The following is an 8,578-nucleotide window of genomic DNA, read 5'->3' as shown; positions in this document are numbered from 1 at the left end:
TTTGTCTGAAAAAAGCAGGTGGGACTAGATGTGTTAGATAGTATCTTCTATCCCTTAACTTCTATGCTAGCCTAGGAGTTAGTAGACAGGATGTGACTAGAACAGTGATACCAGGCAAGAAAACCTAGCTGCTTTATTCCAAGCTGTAATGTAGTGGGAATCAAATGCCTCTGGTGCCGGTTGTTCTGCTGATGCCTGTGGGTGATAGATATGAATGGGGACTGACATGAACTACTCATCATAATGCTTGTGAAGAATGGGACCTGCCCTCATGGGCAGAGGTGCTGCCCTTTTTCCTGTTCAGTTCAGTGCCTCCAGATCATCACCATTCAGGCAGGGCTTGTCTGATTTGCAGAAAAAGAGTGTTATGGAAGGCTTGTCATTTTTGTGCTAACATTGACCCCCAGATAAGCATCCTCCACCCTGTTCCAGCCCAGTCAAACCAATTCTACATTTGGATTGTTTCTTTGCCAAATGTTCTGTTATATCTGGGTTCTCTCTGCTCTTAGAATTGTCTGGTCTTCCTGTCTCCTTCCTGTCCCCGAGTCCTGGTAGCTGGGCTGTGTCCTCTTTCTCCTTTCTTTACTTTCCAGAACTCTCTGAACATCTTTTCCTGGCTTACAGAACCATTCCCAGCTGATCCAACCGTTTTACCTGCAGGCCATGCTATCCTAGCTGGTACTTCCTGCTCTCCCACACATTGTTCCCCGGGCAGCAACTCCCAACCTAGGAGCAGGGCCAACTGTGTCAGGGCCAGGAAGTGGGGGCTCCCGATGAGCCACTGTCCCTTTGGGCCTGCTTCCCAGGGAAGGAGAGCATTAAACCCAGCCCTCCTGCAAGAGCAGGGCCCCTGGTATCATGGGCCAAGTTGGCACAGGCTGGCTTGAAGCAGCGCACACTCTCTACCTGCCTACCCAGCTGTATTTGTGTGTACACATGATGTGGTGCCAGGCAAGCAAGATAGCCACTTTGAGGGATGGTGATCAGATCCCTCGGTGTGTTTGTCTTAGAGTCTGTAAGAGACATTGAAATCAAATATGTATCAAATATATATATACACACACATACATATATATATATATATATGTATGTATGTATGTATGTATGTATGTTGTGTGTGTGTGTTTGCCTCCAACCATACGCCTTGGCATCTATCCAAGTCATTAGCAGAAAACAAGTAGTAACTGCAAGAAATAATATTTAAGGGACCTGCTTAATATTTCCTCTTATTCTTTAACTGCGAGACTTCCATAAGGAAGGTAGAACTTGAATGCCTATTATGTGTTGAGTTCTTTACTGCACTGTTCCTTACCTAACATTCCCTCTCTTAGTTCATGGAAACTTCATTCACTCATGTTATTCCCAGAAATCTCAGCTTCATCTCAAACACCTTTCCTTTCCTCATCCTTCCAACAGTTGAATATTTTCCAAATCTGATTTATTGTTTTGTTCTGTTCTTGTAGGGGTGTAGTAATAATTTTTATTTAATAGATAAGAAATAAAGCTCAGAGACGAAGAACTCTTGCTGAGGTCACAGAACTAGTAGGTAGGAGAGCAATGTTTTAACCTAAAAGTTTGTCTTTCTCCATGGTCCATGGCAATTCATTAACTCAATAAACATTCAGACTGCCTTTGCCCCTAGGATGATGAGTTGCTAGAGAATAGCCTTGGTATTTGCTCAAGGATCCTGTAATTTAGTGAGGGGGGATTATATTTTCAAAAATCAGAATGCAGTGGAGGAATTTCATGTTTCCTTGAGAGCCCAGGGTAGAGACTGGCTAATTGCTACAGGGGAGTCAGGAGGAACTCCATGGAAGAGGCGATGCTTGATCTGAGTCTTGACAAATAGGCAGAGTTGGCCAGCAGGACTAGAAGGGAAAGGAAATTCTGGTAGCAGAACAAACAGAAAAAGAAGCCATAGAAATAAGAAAGCGCATGTGAGAGACAGGTAGGCTCCTCTGTGCGTGATGGTGAAGGTGTGTTGGGGACACTGTGGGAAGTCATGCAGCAGGTGTACCAGGTCAGGGGGTCTTAGCTTCATCTCTGAGCAAGAGGGAGCTGCTGCAGTCTGAGCAGGGAAGAGATGCAATCACAAACAGGCCCTATGGCTTAAGAAGCAAAATGAGCTTGGAAAGGTGCATGGAGATGTGCACGAGAGTGTGAGAGTATGTGAGTATATGTGTCAGTGTGTGTGTGTATCTGTGTGAATGGGAGCAAGTGTGTAGTGTGAGTGTGTGTGAGTGTGTGTGAGTATGCAAGTGTATGTATGTGTGGGTGAGTGTGTATGGTCGAGGGTGAATCAGTATGATTGAGTGTGAATGTGTGTGTAAGTGTGTGAATGTGCATACGTGACTGCATATGTTTGTGTAGACACTAAACCTATGGAAACCAGTTAAGAGGCTTTTTCAGTTGATTAGAGAAAGAGTGGTACATGCCTAGACTGAGGCACAGCAGATGGGGGTGGTGAGGAGGTGGCAGAGGTGACAAATAATTGCATTAGAAAATAGAGCAGACTCAGAGACAAATTAATGGGTGGGGGAAGCAAGGAAAGAGGAGGTGTTTGGGACAACAACAATGCAGTTTCTAGTTAAATAGCTTCGGTGAATGATGGTGCCATTAACTCAGATAAGGCATGTGAGAGAATAATGAGGTCAGTCTTGGGCAGACTGGTGGAGATCAGCGTGGTGCTGAGGACTGACGCTGCTGTTCTTGGAGCACAATGGGGGAGGGGGCTGATGTCATAGGGGCAGTGGTCAGAAGAGAAAGGGGGTATCCCAGGACATGGCCAGGACCCATGCTAATAGTCCTGGGTTGGAGAAGCCCCAGCTCCATCTGCAAAGCTGGTCCGTGTTCCCAGTTCTCTTGTCATGTCGATGCCCCTCTCTGCTTGTCATGAGTCAGGCACTGACAGCCTCAATGGTGCTGGCGATCCATCAGTGAGTGGAAAAAGATAATTGACCATCATCTCACCTCACCTCACCTCGCCTCAACTGATAGAGAGAAATTTAACTGCTTCATTCCACTATAATTTCATGTAATTCTCCATCTTTTTCTTCCTCGTTTTTACTTGGAAGTTTACAAAAGTGATTGATGATTTGCTATCAAATATAAAAAAAGAAGCTAAAATATCATTGGACAGTTTAACAGCCTTTAAAATATAATGATCTCTCTGGCTGGACATCCACAGTAGCTGTAGAAGCCCAGAAGGTCAATCTTTAATGAACTGGTGAGAATTAGAAAAGGAAAGTGAGAGTGATCAATGCTCAGAGCCAGTTCCACAGCCTGCCGACCTTGGGGGAAGAAGGGACATCCGTAAATGATTATGAAGCCCTTCTGAAATGTGCACAGGGCTGTCAGAAGCCACTGGGGAGGCTGGAGGACTGGCCTGTGCTGGGGAGCCAGGGGTCCTGGGTCACACCAAGCAGAGGAGGCTCCTTGCCCTTAGCTCAGTCCTCGTTCATACCCTCGTGATAATCCAGGCTGGCTTTAGGTTCTTGCCTCCTTGCTAGGACTCCCTCCAATCTTGTACCTCAGGGCACAAGGTTGACCTTTGACCCTCTCCAGAGAACCCAAATGCTCCCCTTGCCAACATTTTTGGCCTCTGAGACCCTCTGACTTGCTTGCTCACATCCCTTTCCTTCGTTGTTGAAAGTGAACCACTGAACTTATCAGGGTTCCATGGCAGGAGGAGGAGGGGAGGGCAGTTATCTTCTGTCAACCATCTCCTATGTGCCACATACTCTTCCAGGCACTCGCCTTCACACTGTCTTATTTGGTTCCTTCTCCACCCTTTGAGGTAGTTGTTATAATGCTCACTATAGTTGAAGAACAGTGGTAGGCAAGCAGCTGGAACATGGCTCCCAATGATCCAGCCTTGTGACTTTCATGTCCTTGGGTAATCCCCTCTCCTGGAGTGTGGCCAAGACCTAGTGACTTACTTCTAATGAACAGAATACAACAAGAGTGGTGGGATGGTACTTCTGAGATTAGGTTATAAAAAGACTGTAACTTCCATCTTGTTCTCTAGTTAGCTTCTTCTGCTGGAAGCTGGCCGCCATGGTGTGAGCTGCCTGATGGAAAGGCCTGTATGGCAAGGAACTGAGGGGGACTGAATCCCACCCAGTAACCATATAAGTGAGCTCAGTCAAGTCTTGAGATGAGACTGCAGCCCCAGCTCACTTCTGGATTGTGAGCAGAGCACCCAGCTAAGCTGAATCTAGATTCCTGACCCACAGAAACTGTAAGGTAATACACGCATATTGTTTTAAGCCACTAAGTTTTGGAGTACTTTGTTATTCAACAATAGATGAATAATTCAGAATGGTTAAATAATTTTTGCAAAACAGACAGTTAATAAATGGTGGAATCCAGACTCAAAATCAGGACTGCTTGATTTCAAAGCGTCACAATCTTTTTGTTATACTATATTAATTTTAAAAAAATGATTTGTACCTGTAACTCCAGGAGATATATGTCTGTTGGGTGGTGGGATCCTGAGGTGTGCAGACAGGCAGGGTCACATGGCCAAACTGTGTGTTCTGTCCTTGCCCCACTGGTGGGCCTTCCGGGGGTGGCATGTAGAGGCCCAGTGATCACCCTTCCCCCAAAAGCTCTTTCCTCTTAGATGGATTGCATTTAGGAACATCTGCCCAGAAGGACTGCAGTTGATTTAAGCATCTTTGCTTTTAATTTTTGGTACCTTTTAGAGGGAAAGAGAAAAATAAGATTAGTTTCCTGAAGTGTAATTGTTTCAGGCGGTTATTTATTAATGAAAAGAAACAACATGTCAACAAAGCTCGGGTTTTGCTGTAGAACTAATGTTAGCCAAGGCACAGGTTATAAGGAAGGTAAGCCTACTGTCAGTCTGCATTTGTCCATCTCCATGATCATCTATTAATTACCTGTGCTCTGGACCCAGGCTGGGGGACAGTCTTTGACCCCTCTCCACTGAGGGTTGCTGATCACCAAGGGGCAGGAGAAGCATCATCTCTGACATGGTTCTCCTAAAGGAGCTTTATGGGCTTCTGAGCTTTCTCTGAGATTATGAAGACTCACTCTCTGCCTGGACCCCAGGATGGGGAAGGGACAGGGGTGCTTTGTTGAAGATGAAGGGTGTAGAATGCTGACCTGACTTGTCATTGAGTTGTGTGAATGTATTGTATTTGGAGTCAGTAAAGTGATTGGAACTTGCTTTGAGTTTCCTCAGGTATGAAACAGGGGAAATTATAGTATATACCTCACAGGGTTGATAGAAGGAACAAATGTGATAATGTACGTGGAAACTTGTATAATAGAAAGCACTTTACAAATTGTGTGTGTGTGTGTGTGTTCCTGTGAGTTCGGTCAAGTTGGGGTTAGACTCATGGAGTGGATCCAAGAGAATAAAACAAATGATCTGATGAACCCACTTGACTAGAATTGGAAAGGGCATTTCAGAGGTACTTTCAGAGGCAATTAACATAATTCCTGCCTAATAGTAGTTTAAACCCATGACGGCATTAATGATTCCTTAAGTGTGATGGCCCCATGGCTCTATGCTGTCACAGAGGAGTCAGGCACGCCAGCATCCTTGGTGGGTTGAGTTGTTTTGGTCCTCGTGTTCACCATCTCATTATCATTAGATGACTAACAGGTCCTCGTTCAAGTTGGGTTCTGTCCATTTTATCTTGGAAAGTAGTTTCTTTGTTTTGTTTCCTTTTTTGCCCCAGAAGCCCCTGAGCTGAATTACTCTACTGTCCAGAATTGGTCACACAGGGGGCAAATTCTGAACTAGTCATATTGTATGGAGACCTGAGAAAGCAAATTAAAAAAATATATTGATATGTATTCATTCATCATAATAAGTTGGGAGAAGGCAAGAGAGAAGGGAATTAGGAATGACTGTTAGAGTGGAAGGGACCCAGGATCTGATTTAATCCCATAAGAAGAGACATCAGGCTCAGAAGGGTTAATAGCTCATACAAAGTCACAAATTAAGTGGATAGTACCTACTGTACTTAGAATGGGGCATATATAGATTATTTTCGTATTTTACGTGGATTGTGAGGCATTTGAGGAAAATTCTCTTACATATAGAATGCCTGGAAACCTAGGCATGACCTTCAAAACATATCTTTAGCATCTTTTAAAATAGTTACATGGTTCCTTAGAATATAGAGGTAAACTGAGTTACAGAGATAAAAGGGGAAATGGAGAGCATTGGGCTCTTAGGGTTGTCTGTTTTGTGGCCAGAATGGTTGAGGTGAGCAAGCTGATTGGAGCCCAGCAAACCACGTACTTCTTCACTATGCAGTCATGAAACATCAGTGTAATGCGAGGGGACTGGGAGGAGTTTATGGGGGAGTTAATTCAGATTCAGCTGCAAATATTCAGTGAGTGTCCAGACTGCCCAGTACCAGGTTAGGTCCTATGTAGATACAAAGTAAGTGCAATTCAATTCAATTCAAATTGACCCAACAAGCATGTATTGAGTGTGCTTGTTCCTGGCATGATACATATATAAAGATAAATACATGATGCTTCCCTTCCAGATGCTCACAAATAGAATGGACAACAACATGGGTGACTCAATAAAATGCTATAAAATCCCTGCTGTAATATGGACGAGAACAAAAGGCAATAGAAGCTCAGTGGTCCCAACCAGAGGGACACTTTTTAATGACCATTCCAGAGCCCAACAGAACCAGAGAAGAGATTTATATCATGAGGCTGTCAAACTTTCTAGGATAAAGAGAGTGATAGACTGAATAATCCAGGGTAGTAAGTGTGGGAAGTTCAGGTAATACTAAGGAAGTTAAGAGGAGAAAAAGTCAACAAGGACTGGGCCTACTCAAAGAAGACTTTTTGGGGTCATGGACCTTGAACTGGGACTTGCTTAGAAGACGGTACTTGAAAGAAGAATACAAAGAGGAATAAAGGGTTGGCGGAAATTAAGCCAAGATAAGGAAGTGGGAACAGTATATTTGGAAACCTGGCCTTCTACACAGAGGGCCTGTGGCCAACTTCTTTTCTACTTCTCTTCAGGTTCCCAGTCACTGAATTCCAAAGGTTTTTGTTATATGGTCCAAACTCAAGGCATTCCTCTTGGCCTTTGGGCAAAGGAGCCCACCCTTTGTGTTTATCCCTAAGAAAAAGGGAGAGTAGTCAGAACCCCTGCAAAGAGGTTTGACTCCCAGAAGCAATTGGTGTCCCACTTTAACCCTGATCTCAAGTCTGGAAAAAACACAAAACACTTATTCTTATCTCTCTCCCCACCCCTAGAAGGATAGATTAAAAAGCAGAAGGTTAAGAATTTTGCCAAATATGGAAAAATGCTTTTGGCATTCAATGTGGCAATCAATCTCTAAAGAATTATTCAACATTTGATGTTCCTATCCTCCTCAATGTTATCTCTAGATTTCTCCTTTCGGGAAATCTGAAGAATTGAAAGCCCACAAGAAGTTCCAGATAAAGATGCAAGATGCTGAAGAATCAATAACATTTATTGAGTGCTTACTAAATGCCAGGTACCATTCTAAATGCTTTGCTTTACATGCATAACTCACAAGGGGAAAGCCCTGTGGCACTGACTGTTGTGCCCCCACGGACTGCAGAATGGAGATAGTGGACTGGCAAAATGCAAGAAGCTATATGTGCAAATATAGCTTTTGATAATGGTGGGAAGAGACATGACCATTGGATCCATTCTTATGACTCTATTCTGCCTAACCTCCCTTCTCCGCCCCTGCAACCATTTTGGCATTCTTCCACATGCCAGCCAAAGCTTTCCTGTCCCCACTAAATCCATGTAGGCTGCGGCTTGATACACCATCACTCACACCTATTTACTGGAAAGCTCCTCTTTGGGCAAGTGGCAGTGCTCATTGAGTTTCTGAGCAGAGCTGTTATTGGGGTCACAGTATGGCCCAGGGAAGAAACTCAATGACAAGTACAGAGTGGGAGCTCTCTAGAGCAATGTCTGATCATCATGATGGCATGTTGGAAAATTGATAACTTTACTCTGCCTAAGGAGAAACCTCCGCATGTCACCACCAATCATGCAAACTAGACTCTTAAAATGAAATTACGCTGAAACACAACCAATCAACGTTGGCGTCTCAATTGCTCTATGACTTCATTTAAAGTTCCAGTGCCAGCAGGAAGAAAAAAGAAATCAATACTACATTTTCTTCATCATCAATTTTGCTTTTTTGCTAAATGAAAATGCTTATATTCCTTCTCTTGTTCCTTCCACCATCAAAGATGTTATTTCTCCCCACCTTACCTTATCCATCCTGTGGTCACAGTTGAACTCACATAAAGAGGTTTATGTAGGACAGAGTTGTGAGTACGGCTTCTTTGTATTAAGCACTTCAAAGTTTGGCAGAGGAGCTCATCTCAGTTAACCTAATATTTACCGGTACAATAGTCCTTACTCCTCTGGCCTTCCTGAAGCTGCAGCAGGGCCCTAACCATTTTTGTAGGTGGAGAGTCGATAGTGTGTTTACTCCAAACAGCTCTCAAGGCCCTAAGGGCAAATCCCAGTGTAATGCCCTGTGCCAGACTGTTGTACCAGGCCTTGTTGAAGGGAATGTGATAA

The sequence above is a fragment of the Nomascus leucogenys genome, chromosome 15, assembly GCF_006542625.1.
Source record: "Nomascus leucogenys isolate Asia chromosome 15, Asia_NLE_v1, whole genome shotgun sequence".
Taxonomy (NCBI): Eukaryota; Metazoa; Chordata; class Mammalia; order Primates; family Hylobatidae; genus Nomascus; species Nomascus leucogenys.
This window is presented reverse-complemented; position numbering follows the sequence as displayed.